General features: G+C 39.4%; 1 protein-coding gene across 27 annotated transcripts in view; it reads left to right on the plus strand.

Annotated features, from left to right (window-relative positions):
- SIPA1L1 (signal induced proliferation associated 1 like 1) overlaps positions 1-27,186 on the plus strand; it is a 363,206-nt gene that overhangs the window by 179,141 nt on the left and 156,879 nt on the right. Inside the window, exon 1 of one of the 27 annotated variants that reach the window (XM_053224642.1) lies at positions 16,787-16,808. The exons of the other annotated variants lie outside the window; for them this stretch is intronic. The gene's annotated coding sequence lies outside the window, so the exon portion shown is untranslated. Of the gene's footprint in view, positions 1-16,786; positions 16,809-27,186 lie in introns of those variants that run through there. 27 annotated transcript variants of the gene reach the window in all.

A 27,186-nucleotide genomic window follows, 5' to 3' on the forward strand; every position in this document is an offset into this window, starting at 1 on the left:
ACAGGGTGGAGGACAGAGAAGCAAGCCCCGAGGCCTCCAGAAGTCCAGGCCTTTGAGCCAGTGCATTTCCTTTTTGTTTAAGCCAGTTTACGTTGGGAGCCAAAACATCCTAAGTGATTCACTTAAACTCCATTTTATTTTTAGTAATCCATTAGTTTCTCCCTGGGAAATGTGGGAGTAATTGCAAAGCAAGGCAAAATAATACCATTAAATTAAACTGGCAGGGCGTGCTGGTGTTGACTGGCATCCTCGGGCGGCACCCTCTTCCCTCTCAACAGTTAACAGATAGAGTGATTTAGTATTCAAAGACAGGAGAATAAAATCTATCGCTTTCACTGTCTCTTTTCCCTCTGGAAGGTTTTGCCTTGTAATCAACCCACTTGGGCTGTGAACTCTGAAGAGGCGGGTCTTCTGCCCGCCTGAAACCAGCTCCTTGTGTAGGTGCATACTTGGCGGTGTGGACCTGCTCTGTGTGTCTTACAACCACCTGTGGTCAAATTTCTGATTCCTTGTTTGAAGAGTTGATACTGGGGCGCCTGGGTGGCTCAGTCAGTTGGGCGTCCAACTTCAGCTCAGGTCATGATCTCATAGTCTGTGAGTTCGAGCCCCGCGTCAGACTCTGTACTGACAGCTCGGAGCCTGGAGCCTGCTTCGGATTCTGTGTCTCCCTCTCTCTCTGCCCCTCCCCTGCTCATGCTCTGTCTCTCTCTGTCTGAAAAATGAATAAAAACATTAAAAAAAAAAGTTGATGTGAATATTTCAGATATAAAAACAATAGCATCAGGAATAATAGAACAAATACCCATATGTACTTTCCTACAATACCCTGGAGAAATGGAATATTTGCCAATTCTGTGGTGCAGTTAAACATCCAGGGTAATGCGCCCTAACAGCAGTGCCTTTCTCTACCTCCAAGGAACCACTGTCCTGATTTTATTCTTTCTTTTTCTCATGCATTTTTGTCTGTGCCTTTATCACATTTGTGTAATACAACTTTTTGTATGCTTTTTAACTTCAGGTAAATGTAAATACTGTATGCATTTGTTCTTTAAAATCACAGAGGAGTTGAGAGTAAATTCAGGATCGTGGCAAGAGGCTACAGATTTGTTCTGAGACACTTGTCAAAAGATCTTTTATTACTAGATGTCCTAGTGATCTATAATAAATCAGAGACTTTAGGGGTGCCTGGATGGCTCAGTTGGTTAAGCGTCTGACTCTCGATTTTGGCTCAGGTCATGATCTCACGGTTTGTGAGTTCGAGCCCTGCGTGGGGCTCTGCGCTGACAGTGGGGAGCCTGCTTGGGGTTCTCTCTCTCCCTTTCTCTCTGCCCCTCCTCGGCTCGCTCGCTCGCTCTCTCAAAATGAACGTTAAAAAAAAATGTGTTAGACTTTAAATTGTGGAGTTTAATCAACATGTAGACAGCTTTTTATCTTGGTTTCTGTAATTTGGGGTTTAGTTTGCTGCTGAGTTCCTTTTCTTCACCTGCTTCTGCACCCCTGTGCCCCTCTGGCACGTGCGGGATCAACTGGGTCATGACTGGGCTTTTCAGAGTATATTGGTTGCTTCTTTATTTAAGTAGCTCTAATCATCCCGCGGTCCGAGTGCGTGCTTTTGGCCACCTTAGGTAAATGTGCATTTTCCTGCCATCTTGCCTTCTGAGTTTACTTCTGTGCTTTCTGAACCGTTGGTTCGTTTGTTGTACTGGTGGCAGCAGTTCTGGGAGAGGCACCCACACCTATGAACAGGTTGGGAAGCACGGTATGTACTTTGCAACATAGTACCGCAGTCACTTGTTCTGTCTCGTTCTTTCCTTTGGTGTCCCAACTGGAGTCTTAGAGATCATTTTGTAGCATGCTTGTCTGAAATACATCTTCGGTCATTTAACTTCTGCAGTCAAATAGCTCTTTCTTTTGCTCTTGGAGAATTCATATTACCCCTTATTCTTGTTTGGAATGTGGCCTCCACAGAACTGAATAGTCACTTCCATTCCGAGATCATTAATCCTTTCAATTTGAGGGCATAATTACTGATAAAGTGTCAGAGGAAGATTTATGACCATCAGAAGAGAATTTCTCCCCCCTCCTCCACCCCAGGACGTTATTTTTGTTTAAATGTTTAACATGTGGGGGGAAAAAAAGTAAGCTCAAAAGATATTTTCTCCTTAATTCATGTATGTTGTATACATGTTACAGAAAGGAAAACAGTAACATCTTCGGTTGAAATAAAATCAGAGGTTTGTGTGCTAGGTGCGTGCGTTTTTCTGTTGTCAAAAGAATGGGTCCTTCTTTTAATTTTATTTAAGTGTAACTATCTATAGCTTTTTTTTCCCCTCCAGTGTGGGCCCAGGATCTTAAATTAAAATGTTGCCAATGTGAGAAGATTATAGCCATCAATGGAAACACCCAATCAATGAGGGCCCTTGTAAAAAGAGCTACTCTTCTACTGGAAGACCAGATTTCAAGATAGTGCGCCATATTGTATGTTATGCCAAATATAAACACAATAAATGTGAGATATTTAAAATGTAATCTTATAGTATGTTTTTTAAAATATTTATTTAGTTTTGAGAGAGAGAGAGAGAGAGAGAGAGAGCAGGGAAGGGGGGCAGAGAGAGAGAGGGAGACAGAGAATCCCAGCACTGTTGGTGCAGTGCCCAATGTAGGGCTTGAACCCGGGAACCCTGAGATCATGCCCTGAGCCGAAACCAGGAGTCTAATGCTTTAATTGACTGAGCCACCCAGGTGCCCCCGATAGTGTTTTATATGCATTTTCTTATTTTAAGAATTTAGTGTTACAGTGCTTTTTAAGGGAAGAAGACTATTGAAGTTTTTCTTTGAGAAATCAGTACTGTGAACTGATGTTTTTGGTCGTGTGTGTGTGAGTGTGTGTGTGTGTGTATGTAATGACATCTTATTTGTTTTTTTTATATAAAGGGATTTGTAGACTCGGCTTGATTTTATACCTCAAAATGACGTGGTGCCTTTGTGGGGGATGGTCCACGGGGCTGAGAGTACTGCTAGACAATGAGTCAGACGTGTAATCGGGTCTTGCTCTCCGCACCCTTGTTGACTTGAAAGCACTGGCCATAGACCATTTAGTCTGGGAAAGCAATACATGAATCATCTAAATTGGCACAAATTATTTGGAATGCTACTAAATGTTTTCTGCTCTTTATTCTGATTGAGGGAATGAGAAAGGGAGACTTGTTCTTTGAGTTTGAAAGTCCTCTAGAGGATACATATACATTTATGGAAGCAGATTTCTTTCCTAAATAGAATCGAAGGCAGGTGAATATTTGACATTTGTATGACAGTTTCAATTTTGTGGGTTTGTTTTAGAATATTCCTCCAAGCTCTATATATCCTTACCTTTATGAAGAAGGTGGTGAACTGTTGCCTGTTAGGAAGGGGAATCCGGGGGTGCTGTCTTGCTGTCTGAAGCCTCAGCTTAACCTCCACAGCACAACTGGGGTAAGGGGAGAATCCTGCAAGTTTATGTTGTGTTTATTTTGTTTCCTCCTAACTTGTCCCACTCATCAGTATCTCGCATATTTAGGATGGAATTTTGTTCTCCTTTTCTTCCCTTTCTCAAAATGAAGGGTCAGTAGACTTGTTGAGACCTATTAGGCATCTGGCAATGGAAGTGGGTGAAAACCATTTTTTTATCTTCACTAGATTATTATCTAGTGTACTTTGTTTCAGTGTATTTTATAGCAAAAACTTTAAAATAATCATATTCGTTTTAAAGTAGAGGACATTTATGAGTCATTTAGGTTAAAGATAAAATGAAGACTTTCTTTGTATAGAAGGTAAGCCTTTAATTAGTTCTTTTTGTCATTGGGGGTGGGAGTTTCTCTGACGATACATTAGGGGTCTTGCCCAGCACTTTCTGTCTTACGTATCTGCTCTGAAGAGAAAAAGAAGCAGATTTTTCTAACCTATAGCAAAAAGACAAGATTTTTGACTTGTAATGTGCGTTGACTTTGATACATGGATAAATCTTCATTTTTGTTTTGGAATATATGTGAGTGGGCATCTCATAAGAATGCATCTTCTGACAGGAAGTAGAAGAAAGCCATAGCTCACCATGTAATTTTGTATTTTGCAGGCGTAACTACTGTTTTGTGTCTGTGGCCAGTGTGTACAAGCATGTGAGTCAGATTGTTTTTTTTCATCTAGGGCATTGCTCTCTGTTAGACGTTGCCACATTCATTTTGGGGTTGTTGAAAATCAGGTGTTCAAATTATAAAATTATTGTCAGCACTTCTACTGAATTAAGTTGATAGATTTTAGAATGAGTTTCCAAGAAACTGGTAAAGTATTTCATGAATCCCCTTGACAAAATTATGTATTATGTGGTTAGTGCAGCTTTTTCCCCTAATACAAATCACAGAAACCTTTGTATAGCGATTTAGGTTATGTTTATGAAGAGTGCCCCTTCTAAGAACTGTGATTCTGTTTGTCGCAGGGACTTGTTTATGACCCAATTAACCTTTCACGTCATCTCTTTTTGCAATTAGGAGCCAAGAGACCATGCCTCAGTACCAAATACAAATCAGCCAACCCTATTGCCTTTGGTTTGCATATTGTATAAATAATTGGGTCATTAGCCAATACCTAAACAGAGGGGCATGAAAAGTATATCTGTGGTGGGAATTTAACATCACTTGATGGCTTCTAGATTACTTTGTATAAATTATTTCTTCCATGGCAGTCAGTACCTCTTGTTTAATGGGTGCAGTGATTTGTAAGACCTCAGTCAGGAATTCCAAAGTTCTTAATGAGTGTAAAACTGCCTAAAGGAGTTGTATGTTTGATTCTGTCCTATCTCCCTCAGGAGCAAATGCCTTCTAACTTGGTGCAAACGAAATCTCAGTTTTCTGAGTGAATGCTAATCCCTGATGAAAACTTCCCATCTCTATCTCTCTCTCTTTTTTTTCTTCTCAGATCAATTAAATATAATTAGTCTGCTCTGTGGGTTAGGGGCCCCTTCTCTAATCCTGGAGAGCTCTGCTAACCCGTGTGGAAAGGTAGACCAGCTGTTTCTATATCTGTCTGGATATTTGACCTCATCCCTAAAATTTGATAATGTGCCCACTGTACTTCATGAAGGCCTCAGGTAAAGAGGGAGTTGCCACAAGGTAGCCACACTCTGCAAGTGAATGGAGCTTATTGCTTGTAAAGATGTAGGCCAGGGCCCAGCATTAATTGCTGCTATAATTTGATTCTTTCATTGTATTTCGATGATGTTTTGGAATAACAGCCTTTCAGTTGTATTTGTCCAAAGCATCAAAAAATCTTTCTTTCTTTCTTTCTTTCTTTCTTTCTTTCTTTCTTTCTTTCTTTCTTTCTTTCTTTCTTTCTTTCTCTCTCTCTTTCTTTCTTTCTCTTTCCTTCTCTCTCTCTCTCTCTCTCTCTCTCTCTCTCTCTCTTGTCTATGTATTTAAGTCATCTCTACGCCCAGGGTGGGGCTTGAACTCACGACCCTGAGATCAAGAGTCACATGCTCCTCCGACTGAGCCAGCCTGGCGCCCCAAGAAAATCTCTTTTAATTCTGTCTCCCAGCACATTAAAAAAAAAAAAATACTGTTAAGACTCTTAAATATAGAGCACAAACCGAGGGTCTCTGGAGGGGTTGTGGGTGGGAGGATGGGCTAAATGGGCAAGGCATTAAGGAGGACATCCGTTGGGATGAGCATTGTGTTATATGTAGGGCATGAATCACTGGAATCTACTCCTGAAATCATTATTGTACTATATGTTAACTGGGATGTAAATTAAAAAAAAAAAATACTTCATAAAAATATACATACTTGCGAAAATGTAAAAAACAGATAAACATAAAGATGAAAATGAGAACCATCTAGAATTTTACTATCTAGAAGTAGCTGTTATTGACATTGGCGAATAATGTGCTCTCCTAGAACACAGAGTACACCATTAAAGCGGGGATAAAACCCTTACCGATGAAGGACTGACGGAAGGTTGTGGCACGCAGACACTCTGGCATACCTATATATGGTACGTGTCAAATCTGTCGTCATCTAAACTGCAGCAAGTATTTATTTCTACAGGTTGTCACCATTTCGTCATAGGATACGGAGACAGCCTCTTTAAAGAGAAGCTGGAACAGCCCTACTGGTTACCTTTCATTACCATTGATTTTTAGGGAGAGATTTTCATGAGCAGGGCGTGCTTTTCTCTGTAGGTGGGAGTTTTTGTGTTGTTTTTTTCTAAGTGAAGGAGTATTTGAAATAAGCTGCTACATAGAAAGAGTAGAAGAATGGTATGCTTTTAAAAGAAATATATTCTGCCCCCCTGATGGAAAGGAGAGAAAAGTCGAACAACCAAAGGCTGTGTGTGGTAATGCCTCAAAGATAACTGAATGTCATAGTCTGTCCTGGGCTTTCTTTGTTTCATGTGGCATATCTGTCTCCTGGCACATCCCCGAGTGCTGTGCCTCTTCTCTCTGCCCCCTCCCCTGTCCCGTGACAGCTTCACACAACTTAGCAGCTCCACATTGCAGAAGTTTGGAGTTCTGCACTGACTCAGACCTTTGATTGTCCCACTTCCTGCTTCAGTTTACGATAACTTGGGTTATTGTCTGGTTTTCAGATCATCGCACCACAAAAACTCCAGCAACAGACATCTCCCTGGATCTGAAAGTATTTGTCCTCTGTGGTGTCGTGATAGTTTCTGAGCATTTGCTTGCTGTCCTCGTTGTCTGAGGCTCAAAATAACTTGGTATGCCACAGCCTCTCAGGGTCCAATGGGCTGCTTTAAGCGTCCTTAACTGAGGCATTCTCCATGAGCAGTGATGCGCTTCAACCAGTTGGCCAGTAACGACCCCCGCAGTTTCTTGTCCTGAGGCCACTGTGGTGTAAACAGAGCAAGTGATGAGAGCTTTGTCCTCTAGCCTCTCTTCCAAGTAAAGAGTGTAGGAGTTGTTTGAAAGGAAGTCTGCGTTTTGTGGTATCATTCAGTTTTGGCGTTGTGTCTGTTTAAATTTTAGCCTGGAATTCTTCGGGAGACTCCACCCCTGGAAGAAAGTGAGGATTTTAAAAAGAATGTTAATGCCGAAGCTGCTCATGTTCCTAAAAACATAGGACCCTCGTTGAATATTCTTTGTTACACAGTGGCAGCTTACTGGGTTTCACTTTTGCCATTGTGGTGCCTTCCACTGAGAGACTGGTTGGAATTTAATTAGGCAAATATTGCCAATTTTTTGATTATTTGATAAGTTTGTGTTACTGGAAAGCACTGAAACTTTGATTTGTTGGTCTCACAATGTGTTTTTAGTTGTAAGCATCAAATTGAGATCTTTGTATTTCAGTGGTTGAAGAGAGCAGATTTTAATTTGTCGCCAAAAGTCATTAATAAGTAATAATTTATTTGGCTACCTGCTTTACCTGTGAAACATTTGGATTTTACACGATGATGTTCAATAGTGTTGAACCTTGTCTTTTTATGTACAATGTTGGGATAGACAAAGACAGCTTGATGGATTTTTTTGTTTTTAGGCAAGATTACAATTAATCTCTTTTTGGAAGGGATTTGGATAAGTCATTTTCAGTGGGTCTCCCAGTCCTCCTCTCGGTTCCTTACAGAGGGCTGCCTTTTTCCTTCTCCACCTTTCTCCTTTAACTTCTTTCTCCTTTTCCGATGAGATGGGGTGGGGGGAGAGGGTAGCAGTAGACAGGTTTGACTTCTCTAAGTGGGGGGTGAGCATAAAACTGAGTTCAGGTAAAGAATGAAGTGCTGGACCTGAGCTGGGAAAAAAGTTAAAGAGGAAAGAGCTTGGGTGAGAAATGTGTGGTCTTCAAAAGTAAAACACTAAGGGGAAATTGGGAAATTGCTAACTCTGCCATTACTCCGTCAACTGTTTTTTTTCTGTGACTTCAGCTGCACCAGATAGCCACTGTCTCCCGACCAAAGTCTGGGGACCACTTTTGAGCAGTAGTTAACTTGTCAATGTTCTCTTCCTCCCCATAGTATTTGCTCAGTTAACAGAAAGTGTGACTGACGTACTGACTTAACCACAGGAAAAAAGATAGGCTTACTTGTTCCTTAAAATAACCAGCCTAGTTTGCTATCAGATGAGTCCCTCCTTCATTAATTTTGTGAGGAGGATGGGATAATAGGTGGAACACTTAAAAAAAAAAATTATGCACTAGGATCTCTCTTATTTTCTCTAGGGGAATGAAAAGTATGAGAAGCCATTCAGGTTTTAAGATAAGAGGGCACACTGTTGTCTAGCTCCCGGCCAACCATTCTCACATTTCATTTCTGTCCTGTCAATTGGTTGAATTAAAATTGTATCCTGAAATGTTGTCACATTCTTTGAGATTCTTGGAGTCCCCTAGAGGTGGTGTGAAACCACAGCTCAGAATCACTCCTTGGGGATATAATCCCTTGTCCAGAAAGGCAGTTTAATCTCTCAGGTCTGGAGGAATGTGATCTGGATGCTTGAATGTTTCTCTTCTGCCTTTTCTAGTTTGTTACTTCAGATCTCTGTCCTTATCACCACGACTTTAAACTTGATTGTCAAGTTCACTTTCTTCTTAATGGTATAAAATAGAGGCAGAGTCATGGTACTTTTTGGGAAGAATTTGTGTCTGTCTTCTGCTATTTCTGGATACAAAAGGCAAAGTAGACCCATTCTTACAGGTTTCAGTGCTTAAAAAACAGGGACAACAAAGATGAACGAGAAAGGAGGGAAGGAATTGGGGGAGGGAGGAAGGAAGAAAGGGCCAGCAAGAAGGCAAGAGTCTGGTTTCTTTCCTTTTTCTTTTTTTTTCCTTTTGAGAGAGAGAGGCGAGGGAGGGGCACAGAGAGAGTTGGAGAGAGAGAGACTCGTAATCAGGCTCCATGCTGTCAGCACCGAGACTGACTGACGTGGGGCTTGGACTCAGGAACCCTGAGATCATGAACAGAGCTGAAACTAACAGTGACACTTGAATGCTTGAGCCAGCCGGGTGCCCCAAGAGTCTGGTTTCTTAAGCAGTTAGTTTTTCTTTTACAGACCCCCCCCCCTTTTTTTTTTCTGACATGTTTATTGAATGTAGTGTACCACTCACTGCAGTCATGGGGGTTTCAAATCTGGGAGAACACTGTTATCTATAAAATAGTTTCTTAGTTACTGTTTCTCAGATGTTTTTTAGCACAAGAGAAGACACAGTTATTTCAGATTATTTCAAATTTGTTAGTCGTTTTCCTCCAACAGCACAGGACAACATTGTTTTTCTGTGACCTTTAAAAAGGCCACGGGGTCTGTTAGATGCTGGGATGCTCCCTGTAACCCTGTCTAGATTCGGCCCACATTCCCAAATGAGATAATGGATACAAAAATGCTCTCTAGTAAACTGTAAAGTATCATAAGTAGAAGTATTACAAATAGTATCATCTGTAGTCTTTACTATTATTCTCTGCTAGAGTGGGTGACTCTCAATACTCTGTTTAGTTCATGACCTCCATCTGAGAACGGACTGCTTTCGACAATCCTGTTTCCAGGGAATAGCTGTTTCTTGATTATGCCATTTTTTATCTGCTTGGACCTTTTGCAGAAGTAAATGATTTGCATATTGAACAAAAGTTGTAGCATATATTGCATTAAAATGCGTTTCTGACATTTCATACTATTTACAAATACAGGGGTCACTGCCCCTCATATACGGCAATAATGGTGTATCGGCAATGACCCTAAAGTTCCTGGCCACGTGAAAAATACCTTGCTTTTGTAATTACTATTTCAGAGTCTCAGCCACACTGCTTGTTCAGCAGGGGGACTGCTTCTCTGGCAGATGGGCTTGTAGCCTCTGTTGAGCTTCTATGTAGAATATTGCTGTTTTGATTTAACTCTTCGCCCTCAGGCTTTTTAATTTGTACATAGCCATGTGAAAGACTGTTCCGAGAGATGTGTGGCCTGGTCTACAGCAGGTATAACTTGCAAGGAGAATTAGGAGGGGGAGAAAGACATTTCCTTCCTCTCTCTCCCAGAGTGACTGGAAAGCAGAACCATTTTTGTCTGTTTCAAGTCTTCAAGCCCCTATGGGGGAAGAGATGCTGCTCCTGCAGATACGGTCCCAACAAGTGCCTCCTTCAGTGGGATGATGCCATGTCACATTTGCAAGCAGGACTGAGCGTGCTTCTGCACTGGCAGCGGCTGCCTCATCAGAAATGCTTCCTTGGATTTCACAGTAAACCTGTACTGACTCTGCGGGAGCTCTAAAACCCTGTCCTGGAGATTTGACATTCGTGGTAGCTTGCTGATAGTTTACACGGACAAGCCACTTGGACTTATTTCAGAACACTACTTGCCTGCTATCAGCGGCTTGTTCCTCTGAAGGGAGGAGATGGGCTAGTTATTGCACGTATTCTAAGACTGCCTGATTAGAGGGACATTTCTTGCTTACGTTGTATTTTCTTTCCCTTCCAACATACAGACCTTCCTCCACTTCAGATGGGTTCCATCCCAAGAAACCCATCCTAAGTTGAAAAGAGTGTAAGTCAAAAGTGCATTTAATACACCTAGCCTACTGAACATCAGAGCTCAGCCTAGCGTACCTTATGTGTGCTCAGAACACTTGCATTATTAGCCTCAAGTTGGATGAAATCATCCCACATAAAGCCTGTTAACCAGAAAGTGTTTAATATCTCGTGCAGATTGTTAAACAGTGTACCGAGAGTGAAAAACAATGTCTGTCCGTGTCCTCGTTGCTTACCCTTCGGATCGCGTAGCAGACCAGGAGCTGCGGCTGGCTGTCACTGCCCAGCATCACGAGCAAGGATCTTAACACGCATCACTAGTGGGGAAAAAGATCAAAATTCAAAATTCCAAGTACACTTTCTGTTGCTTCCACACGGTCGTAAAGTCGGAAGATCATTAAGTTGGACCATCATCCTAAGTTGGGGACTATCGAAATCAAATCAAATATATTGAAATCAAATTCTATGAAATGCTGTGATAAAGTGGAGTCCTAGAATTTGCTTTTAGGAATTTTGGATTGTTTAAAGCTCAGTATTGTAGCTAGGCTAGCAAAAAAGTTCTCCGCTATCTTGGAAGTGATGTCTTGGCTGAATAAGAAAAAGAAGGGTAAGTAAGGTTGCAGTGGAAACACTTGGTTTACCTGATGAAAACATTTGAACTCTTATTAGCACAGAAGTCTCCTCCTTCAAAAGAGATGATATTTAAACTTCATTATTTAGGCATTTTAAGTTGTTTGAAATCAGGGCAAAATCAAGAGTACCCAAACCTACAGTGAAAAGAAAGTCCCAAGTTGTAGCTTCCACATCAATCAGACTTATTTACACTGCAAGGAAGAAATTTCCTGTCTCCACCTCTAGTAAGTATATATAATCCTCTACTGCATCTGAGGTGAATGAGCTCTTCTACTGGGCCATTTATTAAATGTTAAGTTCAATCCATTGGTGAGTAAATGAACCTAGAGACCATGGTCCATATTTAGAGTGTTTGGCTAACCTAAGAATTCTCAACGTTTGTTAGTCTGTGATCTCTCCACTTTAAGGAAATACAGGCCTAACTGCATAGTTATTTGTTAAAAGTAGCAAAACAAATCACTTACAGGGCAGGAAACAGATGGGTCGTTGCATACTTCTTTCTCTAAAAGATAATCTATGTTGACACCCTGTGTATTTCATTCAAACAAGACGTTCCAGTCCTTTGCCAGGTTCTCTCTTACTGCTTCAGGCGAGCAGGATAGCCACTGGAAGAGCATTCCTCAAGGCTCTCCTTTCCATACCTTTTCTATCGGATGGCACAGAGGGATTCTGTACACCTGGGACCAGCAGTGGTTGCCTGACTCCTGGGGTAGGAGAGACAGAGGAGCCAAAGGCAGCTTCAGGGCTGGCCTCCTTCCCAGCACCCCACCTCCTTCATTTTTCCATTCTCCATGCTTCCCTCCCTGCTCTGTGACATCCTGCTCCTCTCCACAGGTGACCTCTTCACCCCCTCCATCCCATGGTCCGCTTGCCTTCGAGATGCTGATTCTTAGTCGTGTCATTCTGTCTCTCCCTTCTCATCCCTTCTTTGCCTGTGAACAGCCTTCAGCTCTTTCTCTGTCCAGCACAGATCTTCCCACCTGTCTCGGGTCTCTCTCATGCTGTCCTGTCTCCAACATGGGGAAGACAAGCATGGGGGAGGGGAGGGTTACCTCATCACTCTCTTACACCTTTCGCCCTTAAGTTTTTTGTTTTTTATTTTTTGAGATATGATATACATGCAATAAAATGTGTCAATCTGAAGTGTTAAGATTTAGGTTGTTTCTAGTTTGGGCTGCTATGAATAAGGCTGACGTAAGCAACCTTAGGAAGTCATTTTGTGGACATATATTTTCATTTCTCTTGAAAAAATACCTAGGAGTAGAATTGTCAGATCATAGAGTACATGTATGTGTTTTACTGTATAAGAAACTACCAAACTCTTTTTCCAAAGTGGTTGTGCCATTTTCTACCAGCAATTTATGAGGTTCTAGTTGCTTCACATTCTTATCAGCATTTGGTGTTGTCAGGTTTCGTTTTGTTTTGTTTTTAATTTTAGCCCTTTCTGGTGGGGGGGTAAGAGTGAAACGGTGTCTCGCTATGATTTTAGTTTGTTTTTTACTGAAGTCTTAATGATTTGGGGTATCTTTATATATCTTTTTCATGTGCTTCTTGGCCATTTATGTATCTTTTTTTTTTTTTTTGGCAGAGTATCTGTTTTCAAGTCTTGATTGTTTTTCCAAATTATTATTGAATAATCTTTTAATTCTTGATATATAAGATTTCAAATATACATTAAAATATATATTATATATTTAAGATATATATTTAAACACAGACACATACATGGTGCCTCTTGATGAGAAGGTTTTGTTTTAAACTTAGGCTTGGTCAGTGCTTTACTGTATGTCATCTAAGAAATCCCTGCCTGGCGTGCCTGGGTGGCTCAGTCGGTTGAGTGTCCGACTTTGGCTCAGGTCACGATCTCACATTTTGTGAGTGGAGCCCCATGTTGGGCTCTGAGTTGACAGCTCAGAGCTTGGAGCCTGTTTCGGATTCTGTGTCTCCCTCTCTCTCTGCCTCTCCCCCACTTGCTCTCTCTCTCTCTCTCTCTCTCTCAAAAATAAATAAATGTTAAAAAAAACTTTTAAAGAGTAAAATAAAATTCTAAAAAAAAAAAAAAAAAAAAAGGAAAGAAATCCCTGCCTGTCCAGTTTTGGGAATATATTTTCCAATGTTTACTTAAAGGTACTTTATGGTTTCATCTTTTACATTTAGCTTGATAACCTAACTTTAATTTTGTGTGTGTGTGTGTGTGAAATAAGGCAATTATTGAGGTGACTTTTTTTTCATATGCATGTCTAGTACTATTTATTAAAAGACATTTTTATTAACTGAGCTGGTGTCTTGGTTGAAAATCAGTTGACCGTATATTTATGAGTTCATTCCTGGACTCTCTTCTGTCCCATTGGTCTGTTGTCTGTTCTTATGCCGATTTTATGCTGCTGTCTTGAGTACTAGAGCTTTATAATTTTGAAATCAAATAATGAAGTCTTCCAACTTTGTTCTTATTTTTATAATTGTTTTGACTATTACAGATTGTTTGCATTTTCATGTAAATTTTAGAATCATCTTGCCTTTTTTATCCCCCCATAAAAATACTAGATTTGTAATCTCTATACCCAACGTGAGGCTCAAATTCATGACCCTGAGATCAAGAGTCACATGCTGTACCATTTGAGCCAGCTAGGCTCCCCTATAAAGCTTGCTAGATTTTGATTGGGATTTCATTGAACCTAATTTTCAATTTGTGGAGAATAGACATTTGGGTAATGCTCAGTCTTCTCGTCCATAAACCTCTCCACTTAATTTCTCTCAGCAACATTTGGCAGTTTTCAGTAGAGAGGTTTCTCACATCTGTTAGGTGTGTGAGATTTTTTTATGCTTCTGTAAATGATCTTTTAAAATTTCATGTCTTAATTGTTTACTTACTATTTGTATATTGACCTGCAAACCTCCTAAATCACTTGCTAGTTTTAATAGTGTGTGTGTGTGTGTGTGTGTGTGTGTGTGTGTGTGTGTGTGTTGTATGGGATTATTGGTTGACATAGATCATGTAGATGTTTAAATAATGATGGTTGTACTTTTTCCTTTCCCATCTTTATACCTTTTTGAAGATTCATACTATTCACCAAGATTTGTTTTTCTTGGCCTTACTGAACTAGCTTAGAACTTTCAGTATAAGACTAACCAGAAGGGATGAGACTGAAATCTTTGCCTTATTTGTGATTTCAGGAAAAAAGTATTCAGTGTTTCCCTGCTCCGTTTATACCTAATTTTTTTACACAGTGGCTTTTGCTCTTAACTCCTGTAATTCTTTAATCTCCTTACTTCCAAGTATACAGAGCTAAGCCAAATGTTCCTGGGCTTTCCTTTGTTTGTGACATTTGTGCTACATTATCCTCATTCTTCTCTTTGTTTTCTGCCTCATCTCCCCGAAAATTACTTCCTCCTTCTCTTTTTCTTCTTCATTCTCTCACCTCCATGGAAATACCTTCTTCTCTTTCACTGGCTTTCTTATTATTATTCATTTCTTCTTCTTTTTGTTTAAGTTTATTTATTTCATGAGAGAGGGACAGAGAGAGAGGGAGAGAGAGAGAATCCCAAGCAGGCTCCCATCTATCAGCACAGAGCCCGACGTGGGGCTTGATCTCACAAACCGTGAGATCGTGACCTGAGCTGAAATCAGGAGTAGGATACTTAACCAACTGAGCCACACAGGCTCCCCTGTTCATTTACTCTTACAGCACGTATTTATGGATCAGGCGCTCTGTGGTCAAGTGTGCTGGTATCTGGCACCGTACAGGTTGATAAGGCCTGGTCTGTGTCCCCAAAGAGCTCACCCCAAAGCATGGGAAGTGCTTTGAAAGAGCGGATGGCTCCTTGGAATCCCTTGGCGGGGGTGGACATCTCACCTGGTCTAGGGAGCAGAGGGAAAGCCTTCTGGGCAGGGGCCTGCACTGCCTCTGCCCTCTGCATGCGCAGTTACCCAAGATCAGAGGTGGCGCTCCTTTTATTCCTCTGCATGTGGTCATACCTGTTCTCAGTCATTTCCAAGCCATCCCTGAGCAGTTTCCACATCCAGCCAGAAACACAGGTGTTGGGATCACTGTGGTGCTTAGCCTTTGTGTCCTGTGTGGCTTTCTGTGAAGAGCTAGCCTAATAGTTCTTTAGCACTTGATGGTAGTAACTTGTTTGTCTTTTCAGGGACTCTACAGAATTTTATATGCATCAGAAATGATGTTTTTGAATAAACGAGCTCCTTGAAAACTATTGTTTTTTTCTTTGTGCCCTGTATTTTATTACTAGATAGATTTTTAAATTAGTTGAATTATGAAAATGACTTGGGAACATATTAATTTTCCAAGATAATTTTTGTGTTGGAATGTTCCCGTGAGGGCTCTTTTCCCTCCAAGCTACTGGACAGTAGTAAGTAGCTTTCTGGCTTTCTGGCTTGTTGCTGTTGGAAGAGCAGACTCATGTTCGTGAGCTATACTTCTTCAAGATTTCTGCCTAGGGTTTTCATTCTGTTTCTTTATCTAAACAATGTCTTTTTCTTTGCTTGTCAGAATGCATCTCTTATTAGAAAGCTCTGCTAATTCTTGTAAAGCCATAATGATGCCACAGAATGCATTAAAGTAGGTACCAACTAAGGATTAATGTATTTTCAGATCATTCAATTATAAAACTATGAACAGTGTCTTAATGCTAATGGAATAGATACATGAAGGGTTGTTTAGTGATTTCACCGGAATGAAGGTGAAGCAATTAAATGCATTAAATATATACAAATTGAATTATATATTTCTTGTTTCAGGCAAATGTATGCTACCTAGTATCCATTAAATGTGTCTGCATAGCTTTACTGTGCTGAAAAATGATGTGAGTCTGTAAACCTAATTTTGTAATGAGAAGTCTGTTATCAGCATTTTATTCACTGAGTTTTTATCATTTACCAAATTTACATTACTTTGAAAGGTAAAGAACTTATCTTTTATTACCAATGGATTTTTTATTTCTATCCTTACAGAGAGGAGTGTAGTGATTATTGAAGGTATTTATGTATCAGATAAAAATCGATGTATGTGTGTGTATGTTTTATTGTCATTTTTTTAATGCCCTAAAAATTCAGTTATTAGCATATAGTCAACAGGAGAAATCGGTGTTTTAAATATAATGTACACTAGGATGTAAACATTTGTAATATTCTTAATTAAAAATAAAATAAATACGGTTTTCAGTATAAAAGTGAAATGAAAAGACATGATTATATATGCACCTGCTTACACTGTTGGACCAGGAGCAGCTTTTGAGCCTTACTCCCCAGACATTGTATTATTACCCTTTTTGTTTTTAAACTCAAGTTTGTTTGTTTGCTTGTTTTCCCTTAATATACGATTACAAATGCTTTACCTTTATGATAGCTAATAAGAGTTCATAGTGAGTCAGGATCAGTGTTTTTCAGTGCTGAGGAAGATTTGAGAAGTCCTTCTGAAGGACTGCCATAGTGTGGCTCCCTTGGCCTTATTGAGGGCCTCACAATGGAGGATCCATTTCCCCATAGATTGAGATTTAGTAGGTATAAATTGTTCTCATTGATTTATTCTCTTAATTCCTACCTTTTCAATTATCTTACCATCTTTTAGGCAGAGTCTTAGAGATTTTTTTTTGGTAATGCCCTTTGTCTTGTTCTCCTAGGCAGAGTGCCTGCTTGCCCTCACAGGGAGGGGGCTGTCCCACAGGGAAGCCAGGTAATTCTGCTATGGCCATTGCAAATCAGGGGACCTCTTTTGATTATTTCTGATGTTTTATTTATTTTCTTGTTCTCTCTGCCCAGATTGGCCAGATAGAGTTAGATCTGACAAGGTCAGCTGCAAACATGTGATATTTTCAATCACAAGTTGGCCAATCAGGAGGTTTCTATTTAGTTACTTGAACTAGGTCACCAGACACATTGTGTTAATCCTTTAGTTTAAATGGGCCATCTGTTGAGTCACCCTGGTAATTGTTCCCTTTTTGAATGCCTGTGGACCCAAGTTAAGCTGCAGCCAAGGGTGTTAGGAGTCTTTTCAAAGAGACTAATGCACTGCACCGTGGGCCCCTCTCAACTGAAACTTGCTCTTGGGGAGTCTCTGTTGCCCACTTACTTGCTTCTGTATTCCTTTTCGTCAGTTGTGAGAGTTGTTCTGTATTGTTGTTATTTTAATTGTGAGAGTTTGAGATTGTAAAAGTTGAGGGTCATGCTTACTGAGGATAATTAGAAAAAGGGAGAAGAGGGTTTGGGAGTAGGAAAAAGAGGCCAAACATTTGTCAGTAGCAATAGTTTATTTCTTTGCTGGGAAGCTTTGGGAAAGGGAAGGGAGAGAATGGACAATAAACCTATTCCGTGTATTTGGGCTTTTCTGTCCCTCGGGAGAGGCCCTCCCGAAGGGTATAATGGGGGAAGTCAGAGCTGAGGGTTTTAGCAGAGTAATTTAAATGAGCTGCCCAAAGCATCTGAATTGTGCATTTTACTTTGTGTTAACTGATTTTCTGGGGAGATCTGGAAAGTAAGAGTCAAAAACATGGAGTGTGAAGTCTGGAAGGCAGTGGCCACGTAGATGGAGAGCCAGACTGAGACAGACCTCTGTAAGTATGTTATCTGTGAAAAAGAAATACCAACTCTGTCCTGGGCCCTCTTCTCTTCTTTCCCGAGGTGATGTCATCGAGTTCTGTGACTCTCAGTGCCATCCTTGTGCCTCTGTGATAACCACTTCTGGATCTCCAGCTCAGACTTGCTTCAGATTTAGATCTTCAGCAGCCTCCCTGGTGTCTCCACATGTCTAGTGGACATGGTTAACACAGAGTTCTTGGTTTCTATGTAAAGTGAGCCTGGTCTCCCAAACCTCTGGTTTTAACGCTGAAGTTCCCACCTCTCGGGAAACCTCTCAGTCCTAGGCAGACCAGCATCGTTGGCCCTCTGACTTATAGTCCTTAAACCTGGTTCTCTGCCACTCTGAATTTCTCAGGAGAATCATCCACCTAGAACCGTCCACCCATCTCGACATTCAAGAGTTGCCCTTAATTCATCGTGTTATACATCCAGCAGTATGTCATGCTGCTTGCTGACATCTAAATTTTGAGTGTGCCTTGTTGTCTCTACCTTCAGAAACACCCACCTCTCTCCATTTCTCTCCATTTCTGCTGATCCCACCGTAATGCATGCCATATGCATCTCATGCTGGGTCATGTCACGAGACAAGGCCATGGAACCCTGCAGCTGCTTCATGTTGCTCTTACCAAGGCCTCCAAGCTTCCTTACAGTCTATTGCGATCTGTCTCTCCTACCCCAAGCCACTCCCCCGCCCCTCCAGCCATATTGGCTTTCTTTACTTTGGGCTTGCAAAGTCCGTTCATATTTTACATCTTTCCACTTGCTCTTCCTTCTGCCTGGAATGTCCTTCTTTTGGGCAGCAGATTCCTTCTTGACATTTAAGTCGTCTTATCTTAAATGACTTCTTCACAGAGAGGCCTTCTTTGACCGACCAATTGACGAGAGTAGGCAACCAGCCATCTTCTGTACAAGAACGTAAGCTCTTTGAGTGATGGTTTTGCCATCCTCACCATCCTATCCCCAGGTTTTAGAACAATTCACAGAGAAGTTATCCAGGAAATATTTTTTTTTTAATTTTTTTTTTTAACGTTTATTTATTTTTGAGACAGAGACGGAGCATGAACGGGGGAGGTCACAGAGAGAGGGAGACACAGAATCTGAAACAGGCTCCAGGCTCTGAGCTGTCAGCACAGAGCCCGATGCGGGGCTCGAACCCACGGACTGTGAGATCATGACCTGAGCCGAAGTCGGACGCTTAACCGACCAAGCCACCCAGGCGCCCCCGGGAAATATTATTAATTGAAGTGGAGAATAAATTTAATTACCTCAAGGCATCTAATTAAAACTTTGAATGAAAGAAGATTTTGAAAGATTTTTAGCAAGCAAGTGGAAATTGGGGGGTATCTGTTATTGCTGCTACAAAATGTATAGAATCTCGTTGAGGTAATGCCATATAATGACATCATCCTTTATGTTAGTTAAAATTCTTTAAGAACCTTTTCAGGTTTATTCACAAATATATTTTCCTGGGGTGCCTGGGTAGCTCAGTTGATTAAGTGTCCCACTGCAGCTCAGGTCATGATCTTACAATTCGTGAGTTTGAGCCCTGAGTCAGGCTCTGTGCTGACAGCTCACAGCCTGGAGGCTCTTTCAGATTCTGTGTCTCCCTCTCTCTCTGCCCCTCTCCTGCTTGTGCTCTCTCTCTCAAAAATAAATAAACGTTAAAAACAAACAAACAAAACAAATATGTTTTCCTATGTCCTATATTTCCTTTGAGTTATAAGTCATTCAGTGGTCAGCTGAATTATATTAAATTAAATTAATATTAAAACTCCAAGAGCAGTTTTCAAGACTACCCTGAGTGGAAAAGTAGAATTGTCATCATGTACATCAGTCTGTGGGCCATGAAGAGAGCCTGGGAGCCTTCCTCACTTGACTTTGACCTAAGGGACTAGTTTTGGAACTTGGGTAGTTATAAACCATTGCATTTCAGTGTTAAAGATACTTCCATAGCAGGGTCTGAGCCTCCGGACCCTGGCACTTGAGGCCAGGCAGTTCTTTGTGCTGGAGGCTGTCTTAGTGTAGCATGTTAGCAGTCTCCCGTGGCCTCCACTCCCTGGATGCCGGTAGTACTGCTCCCCATTTATGACAACCACAGATGTCTCCAGATACTGCCAGATGTCCCCCTAGGGACAAAATTGAAACCCACTACTCTAAACAGTTACTGTATTTTCTTCCGTATGCTTTACTCTGGGAAATTACTATGTAAAAAAACCAAATAGATGGCTGGTTTTGGGGGCTGGGAAGAGGAGGGAATGTAGCAGACTTTTAAAAAGCTATTATAAAGAAAGATTCTTCATCTTACATCATTACTAAGTTATAAGAATCTATTTTCAACTTAGCATGCCTCTCTAATTCCACGGTAAGCTTTGCGTTAGAAACCCTAAAATATTCTGAAGGAATTTGTTCTTTCAGTGTTTCTATATTTTTCGCCTGCTCCCATCACCATGGAGCTGAATGCTTTGAGAGACATGTTAGGTTAAAAACAGTAATGACAGAAGAGGAAAAAATGTGTTTCTTCTGTTTCATTTTTCCTTCTTTTCAGTTCTTTACCTCTCAGTCAACTGAGTGGGATCTTTAATTTGAACGTTTTAAAATTGGGCATCAAGGTAGGAAAGGCATGTTTTTCAGGGCATTTTTCCCCGCTGGAAAATGCTCATGTCAGAATTTGAGCAGACCTATGAATTGATACTCCAAGATCATGGAACACATACCAGAACTCTGTAGGGAGAGAGCCTTTTTCCTTGGCCTGCTCCCATTTTACAGATTTATGTGCATCAGAGGTCACATTGAATTGCTTATTAGGATTCTTCTACATCATATAGAATTTTTTTTCCCTGCATAGAAGGCAAATATCAGAATGTATGTATGCTTGTTTTTAGTGTAGAACTGATTGATTGTTTGAATAAATGTAGTTTGCATCAACTTTCTTAACTGAGAACTTATCATAGTATTGTGTATAAAACATTAAGTAACCAGAGATCACCTATTAATTGAAGAATTTGAATTTCTAATCTCCTTCATTAGTAGTGGAGATGTTGCAGATTGATGTTGCACATAGTATGCTTGAACTTGAATCAGTCGTTTCCTATGCACAGGAAACCAGAGATGGCTCACTCAGACTGTCCTTTGTATTTTTCAGGTGAGGTTTTTGTTTGAAATTCATACCATGGCCGAGTTTTATACTTTGAGCTTGACCCATCTGAATGGAACATTCTGCTCATTACTTTCACATATGCCAAGGATTAATATCAAATCAGAGAAAACTTCCCCCCCCTCGTATTTATGAACATAGTATCTTCTGTTAGTTCTAGGAACATGTACTGATGTTATTTCTGTTGAGCAAAGGTGGTTTGGAGAATTCTTCTGCTTAAAAACTGCATTTTTCTAAACAGTTTAATGTTTTTTAATATTAATTATTAATCCCATGGTGGTTTCACTGTGCTGAAACCTTCCAACATTAATTTCAGGAAGCTTAGATGCCTCATTTCTTTTTAAACAATATTACTGCTTCCTCTTGCATGAATGAAGACATGGTATTGAATTTAAGAGTGGATGACCTTAAATTATGGAATTTAAACATCAGAGACTTAAAAATAACTGCAAAGATTAAAAAACAGGAAGTTTAAAAACTTGTATCTGCTTTTGTGCTATGGGCTAGTGAGAAAAGACTGCCTTTTTCTGTTTCGTGAATTTAGCTTCTTATCAGTTAGCCCCAGGGTGAAATTTAAGGAGACATTCTTTGCATTCTTGAGTAAAACTCCCCCCACGTGACCTTCTGTATAAAGAGCTGGTGTGTGCTTTTCTTTGTTCATTTGTATATTGATCTGAACAAAGATAACAATTCACAAATTACAACATCCTCTGATTTTATTTTTATAAAAAAATTTTTGGCAAGATTTTGAATGTTTTCTTTCTTGTTCCCCTTGCCCGCGGTACCCAGACTACCCTGCTTTTTACATATTAGGAGTTTAAATACACATGCAGAAAGTTCCTCCCTCCCTCTTACATTTTTTATTTTATTAATTTTTATTATTATTATTTTTTTAATGTGTATTTATTTTGAGAGGAGGAAAGTGTGAATGGGGGAGGGGCAGAGAGAGAGAGAGTGGGGGAGAGAGAGGGACAGTCCCGTGTAGGTTCCATGATCAGCACAGAGCCTGATGCGGGGCTCAATCTCACAACCATGAGATAATGACCTGAGCCAAAATCAAGAGTCCAGCGCTTAACCAACTGAGCCACCCAGGTGTCCCCCTCTTACATTTTTTAGTATTGCCACTCTTTCTGCATGTATATATACACATAGACACTCCCACCCACATACATGTATATTGACATATGTATGTGTGTGTGTGTGTGTGTTTATTTTTCTATGTTAATTTTTTTCCTTTGGCTTTCAATTTAAGCAACAGATACTTCTCTAAGTACCTACTATGTGCCAGGTGCTGTGCTGGGAGTATGATGAGCTGGTAGAGAGCCTATCTTCTTCGAGCCAGTGGAAACCTAGAGTACAGAGTAGCATGCAAAGGGAAGGATGACCATCGCTGTTAACCTTACCAACCCTGACATACCGCGTGCTGTGGTATTCTCCCCATCCATGTATGTGCTGTTGTTATTAGGGTTTCTTCCTCTTTACAGGGTTGAGATCAGATTATACATGTAAGTTTTTAAATATAAACGTAACATTATACTGTGTTCTCTCTCACTTTGAACGTAATTGTAATGAGTATATAATGTGTTGTGGACATTCCATAATTTCAGGGCGTTTAGGTTGTTTATAGTTCTTTTATTTATTTTCTTTTTAAAAATTATTGTATTTCATTTTCATCAAGCAAAGTGTCCTCTTTAGTTCCCATCCCCTATTTTTCCTATCCCCCAACCACCTCTGCTCTGGTAACCAATTTGTTCTCTGTAGTTAAGAGTCTGTTTCTTGGTTTGTCTCTCTCTCTTTCTTTTTTCTTTGCTTGTTTTGTTTCTTAAATTCCATATGGTATTTGTTTATCTCTGACTGATTTCACTTAGCATTGTCCTCTCTAGCTCTATCCATGTCAGTGCAAATGGTAAGATTTCATTATTTTTTATATCTGAGTAATATTCCAGTGTGTGTGTGTGTGTGTGTGTGTGTGTGTGTGTGTGTGTTTGTATACCATATCTTCTTTATCCATTCGTCTATTGACAGACACCTGGGCTACTTCCATAATTTGACCATTGTAAATAATGTTGCAGTAAACATGGAGTGCATATATCCCTTTCAATTAGTGTTTTTGTGTTTTCTGGGTAAATACCTAGTGGTGTGATTACTGGATTATAAGGTAGGTCTATTTTTAATTTTTTGAGGAAGCTCCATACTGTTCTACACAGTGGCTGCACCAGTTTGCATTCCCACCAACACTGCAAGTGGGTTCCCTTTTCTCCACATCCTCTCTAACACTTGTTTCTTTTGTTTCTTGTTAGCCATTCCGACAGGTGTGAGGTGTGGTATCTCATTGTAGTTTTGAGTTGTATTTCCCTGATATGAGTGATGTTTGGCTTCTTTTCATGTGTCTGTTGACCATCTGTATATCTTCTTTGGGGAAATATGTTTTCATGTCTTCTGCCCATTTTAAAAAATTTTTTTAACATTTATTTATTTTTGAGAGACAAAGAATACGAGTGGGGGGGGCAGGGCAGAGAGAGGGGGAGACACAGAATCCGAAGTGGGCTCCAGGCTCTGAGTTGTCACCACCACGTGGGGCTCAAACTCACAAACCATGAGATCATGACCTGAGCTGAAATCAGACGCTTAACCGACTGAGCCACCCAGGCTCCCTCTTCTGCTCATTTTTAGATTGGATTGTTATTATTTGTTTTTGGCTGTTGCGTTGTATCAGTTCTTTATATATTTTGGATAGTAACCCTTAATCAGATAGGTCATTTGCAAATATCCTCTCCCATTCAGTAGTTTGCCTTTTAGTTTTGTTAATTGTTTCCTTTGCTGTACAGAAACTTTATTTTGATGTAATCCCTGTAGTTTATTTTTGCTTTTATTTCCTTTGCCTCAGGAGACATATCTAGAAAAATGTTGCTACACTCCATGTCAGATTACCGTCTGTCCTTTCTTCAAGGATGTCTATGGTTTCAGGAACCACAGTTAGGTCTTTAATCCATTTGAGTTTATTTTTGTGTATGGTGAAAGAAAGTGGTCCAGTTTGATTCTTTTGCATGTAGCAATCCAGTTTTCCCAAAGTCATTTATTGAAGAAACTTTTTCCCATTGCATTTTCGTTTCCCCTTTGTCAAAGATTAATTGAACATATAATTGTGGGTTTATTTGTGGGTTTTCCGTTGTGTTCTATTGATGTGTCTGTTTTTATGCCAGTACCATACTGTTTTAAATATTATTGCTTTGTAATGTAACTTGAAATCTGGAATCGTAATACCTCCAGTTTTTTCTTTTTCAAGATTGCTTTGGCTATTTGAGGGCTTTTGTGGTTCCATATAGTGCTTTCCTATTATAAATAATGCTGTCATGAACATCTTTTGCGTAAGATTGTGTCTTTTGGATTATTTCTTTAAGAAATTTTCAGGAATAAAATAGCTGGGTAAAAGTATGTAAACATTTTGTAAAGGCTCTTGGTACATATTTCTGTAAGTTTTTTTTTTCTTTAAACTAGTTTTCACTCTACTCCCAGTAGCCAGTGAGCACATTTTATAAAAAATAAATTAAAAAAACCAAGGACAACCTGTCCCCCCCCCCTTTTCATTTGTATTTATTTACTGAAGAGAAACATTTTTGAAATGTTTAACCAATTATTTATTATTTCCTTCTTCGTGAATTGCCTATTAGCACTTCTTTTCTCAGTTTTCTTTTGGAGTCTTAGTATCTAATCTTGATTTACAGTGACTCTTAATATATATTCAGTATATAAACCTCTGTTGTATCTGTTGTTTCCTTACTAGTTTTCGGTTTGCCTTTTAGTACACAGATGTCTCAAAGGTTTATGTAACCAATACTGTCTGCCTTTCTTTTCTGATTTCTTTCTTTACTTTCATACATAGAATCTCTTTCTCCATTATATATCATTTATTTCCCCTGACATTTTGTATTTTTAGTTAAATTCTTTGTACTCCTTAATTTCATAAGAAAGAAGGTCTGCTCTTTGAACCAGGAGGACATGGTTGCCAGTGATAGTGACTGCAGGTTATGTTTTTGTGTTTCTCTCTGCATGGAGGGCCCACTTAAGCTATTTGTTACCTTCTGACTTTGCTCTGGTTTTCAATACTGGAGTGCCTGTTCAGTTCCTATCATTCCCATTCCATTAAACTTGAGCCCTTATGGAGGTACTTTATTGAATACAAAGAATGAAAAAATAAAATCCAACTAAAGTCATGACTGACTCTTAATTGAGTTCATACTTGTTTCAAGGGGCCCAGCCATGAAAGTTGGCTCTTGTCAGGTGTAACTGATCTAAAGAAACCTACCTCACTTTTCCATGATGGGAATACTGTAACATTAGGCTTGAGTTGACTGCCGGAGAGAATGTAAAATATTATTTCTGGCTTATTTTATGATGAAAACTACTGATTTTCTAATTTGTACAAGTTCAGTTTTTAAAAATATGTAACTCATTTGAAATGAAAATACTTCCAATTGGCTGGAAAATGAATACTGCTAAACTATATTGTAAGTAATTATTAAAAGTATTGGTTTTTGATATGTTAATGTTGCCTTTCATAATTTTTAAGCCAAAAACCCATTTTTAGAATTAATATTTTTGGTGCCATTCCAGATCCAATAGGTCAAAAAAATATTTTATCGAATTCAAAGCCTAAGTATTGTATGTTGCTCTTATGTCATGTTTTACTTATTTATTGTATTTCCCACTAAATGTAAACATTTTTAGGGCAGTAACTAAAGCACACAGAACAATGCCTCAAATATTTGTTGGATAATAGATATTTGCAAGTGGATATCAGGGAATGGCCTGAAAAAATAGAGGGAAAAACAATAGTTTTGCTTGAGTGCCCAGAATGCATCAGCCATTGTACTAGATACTCATTGTTTTTATGACTATATATAGAGCCTTTTCTAATGATGAACCTGATTTTTACATTTTCTGTTAATTTTCTGGATACGTTATGAGCAGTCCATTGTTAGGAGACAGTAGGAAACTGGCCATGTGCAGAGTGCCAGCCAGTTTGAAGATAGACTTCTGTTCTAAGAGAAGGTGTGTCAGGAGCCTCGAAGAACCACTTCCTGTGCTTCCATTTAACCAACTGTAATCAGAAGTGGTGAAAGCTTTCGGGTGCTGTGGAATTGGCAAACACACACACACACACACACACACACACACACACACACACACGCGCACGCATAGGTGATTTGCTCAGGAAGTTTTGGTTTATGAATCTGAAAAATCTGTCACCTATTTAATTTTCTGAAACATTTTAAATGTATACAAACCTCGCAGCAGATGCCAACATTTTTATTTTCTGTTCAAACTTAACCTCACTTTTTGTAGAGAAAAGCATAGCATGATAAAAAAGTATTACAACTTTTTCTTAGTATGTACTGTTTGTGGATTTTTTTCCCTCAGTGGCATTGGACACCCTCAAGAATTGTGTCAGGATTGTGTCAGAACATTATGAAAGATCATGGTGTCAAACATTTAGGACAGTAAAATCTTATAGAGGTAGCCTTGTGAAATACTGTAACCTTTTTATTGATCTGACAGATTAATGTACAGTAATTAAGGGAATACGTTTTTTTTAAATCAAAGGATTTGGACCTGATTAGGTCTAGTTCCTGATGCATCACTAGACTACTTTGAACCTGATTCACCTTTATAAACAATACAAAGTTTTCTGCATTTTTTCCTACCACATGTAAAATTTAATTTTTGAGATTTCCAAAAGCACGTTTTCTGACTTTTGAAAAATAAGAAGCCAGCTCCCATTTAAAGTTGGAAAGAATTATGTAAGTTTATTTTTTGTGTGAAGAGTCTTATCACTTTCTTGAGCAAGATTTGACGTGGAGTACTTTTCTTGATTAATCATTAAAATATAGGCTGAGAGAAGGAGACTTCTTTATTAACACCCCAAATTTATACTTCATGTGTAAGATGTTTTATATACTTTCTAGTGGACTCTAATTACTGTAGGAGCTAAATTTAGAGAAATATCTTAAAGATCCTATTGTAATCTACCATTTCTTTGTTCATTTATTTCTTCATTTCTTTACCTACAACCTCTTTTAAATATCTGATCAAAATAGCATCTACTTTTGTTAAAAATTAAATGGCAAATGTTTGTGAATAAAAATCACCTTTGTGCAGATTTATTTCTTGTATCGGTTAGGAATGTGATCTGCTTCAAGCATTAAAAAATCACTCTTAGTTGTTCAAACAAAGGGAAGTTTATTTTCTGAATAAAGTCACTTATAGGTCTGGCACACATGCTCAGGGATGCCGCCAAGGACCCTGGAGATTAGTGTCTTTC

The sequence above is a fragment of the Acinonyx jubatus genome, chromosome B3 (genome assembly GCF_027475565.1).
Source record: "Acinonyx jubatus isolate Ajub_Pintada_27869175 chromosome B3, VMU_Ajub_asm_v1.0, whole genome shotgun sequence".
Lineage (NCBI taxonomy): Eukaryota > Metazoa > Chordata > Mammalia > Carnivora > Felidae > Acinonyx > Acinonyx jubatus.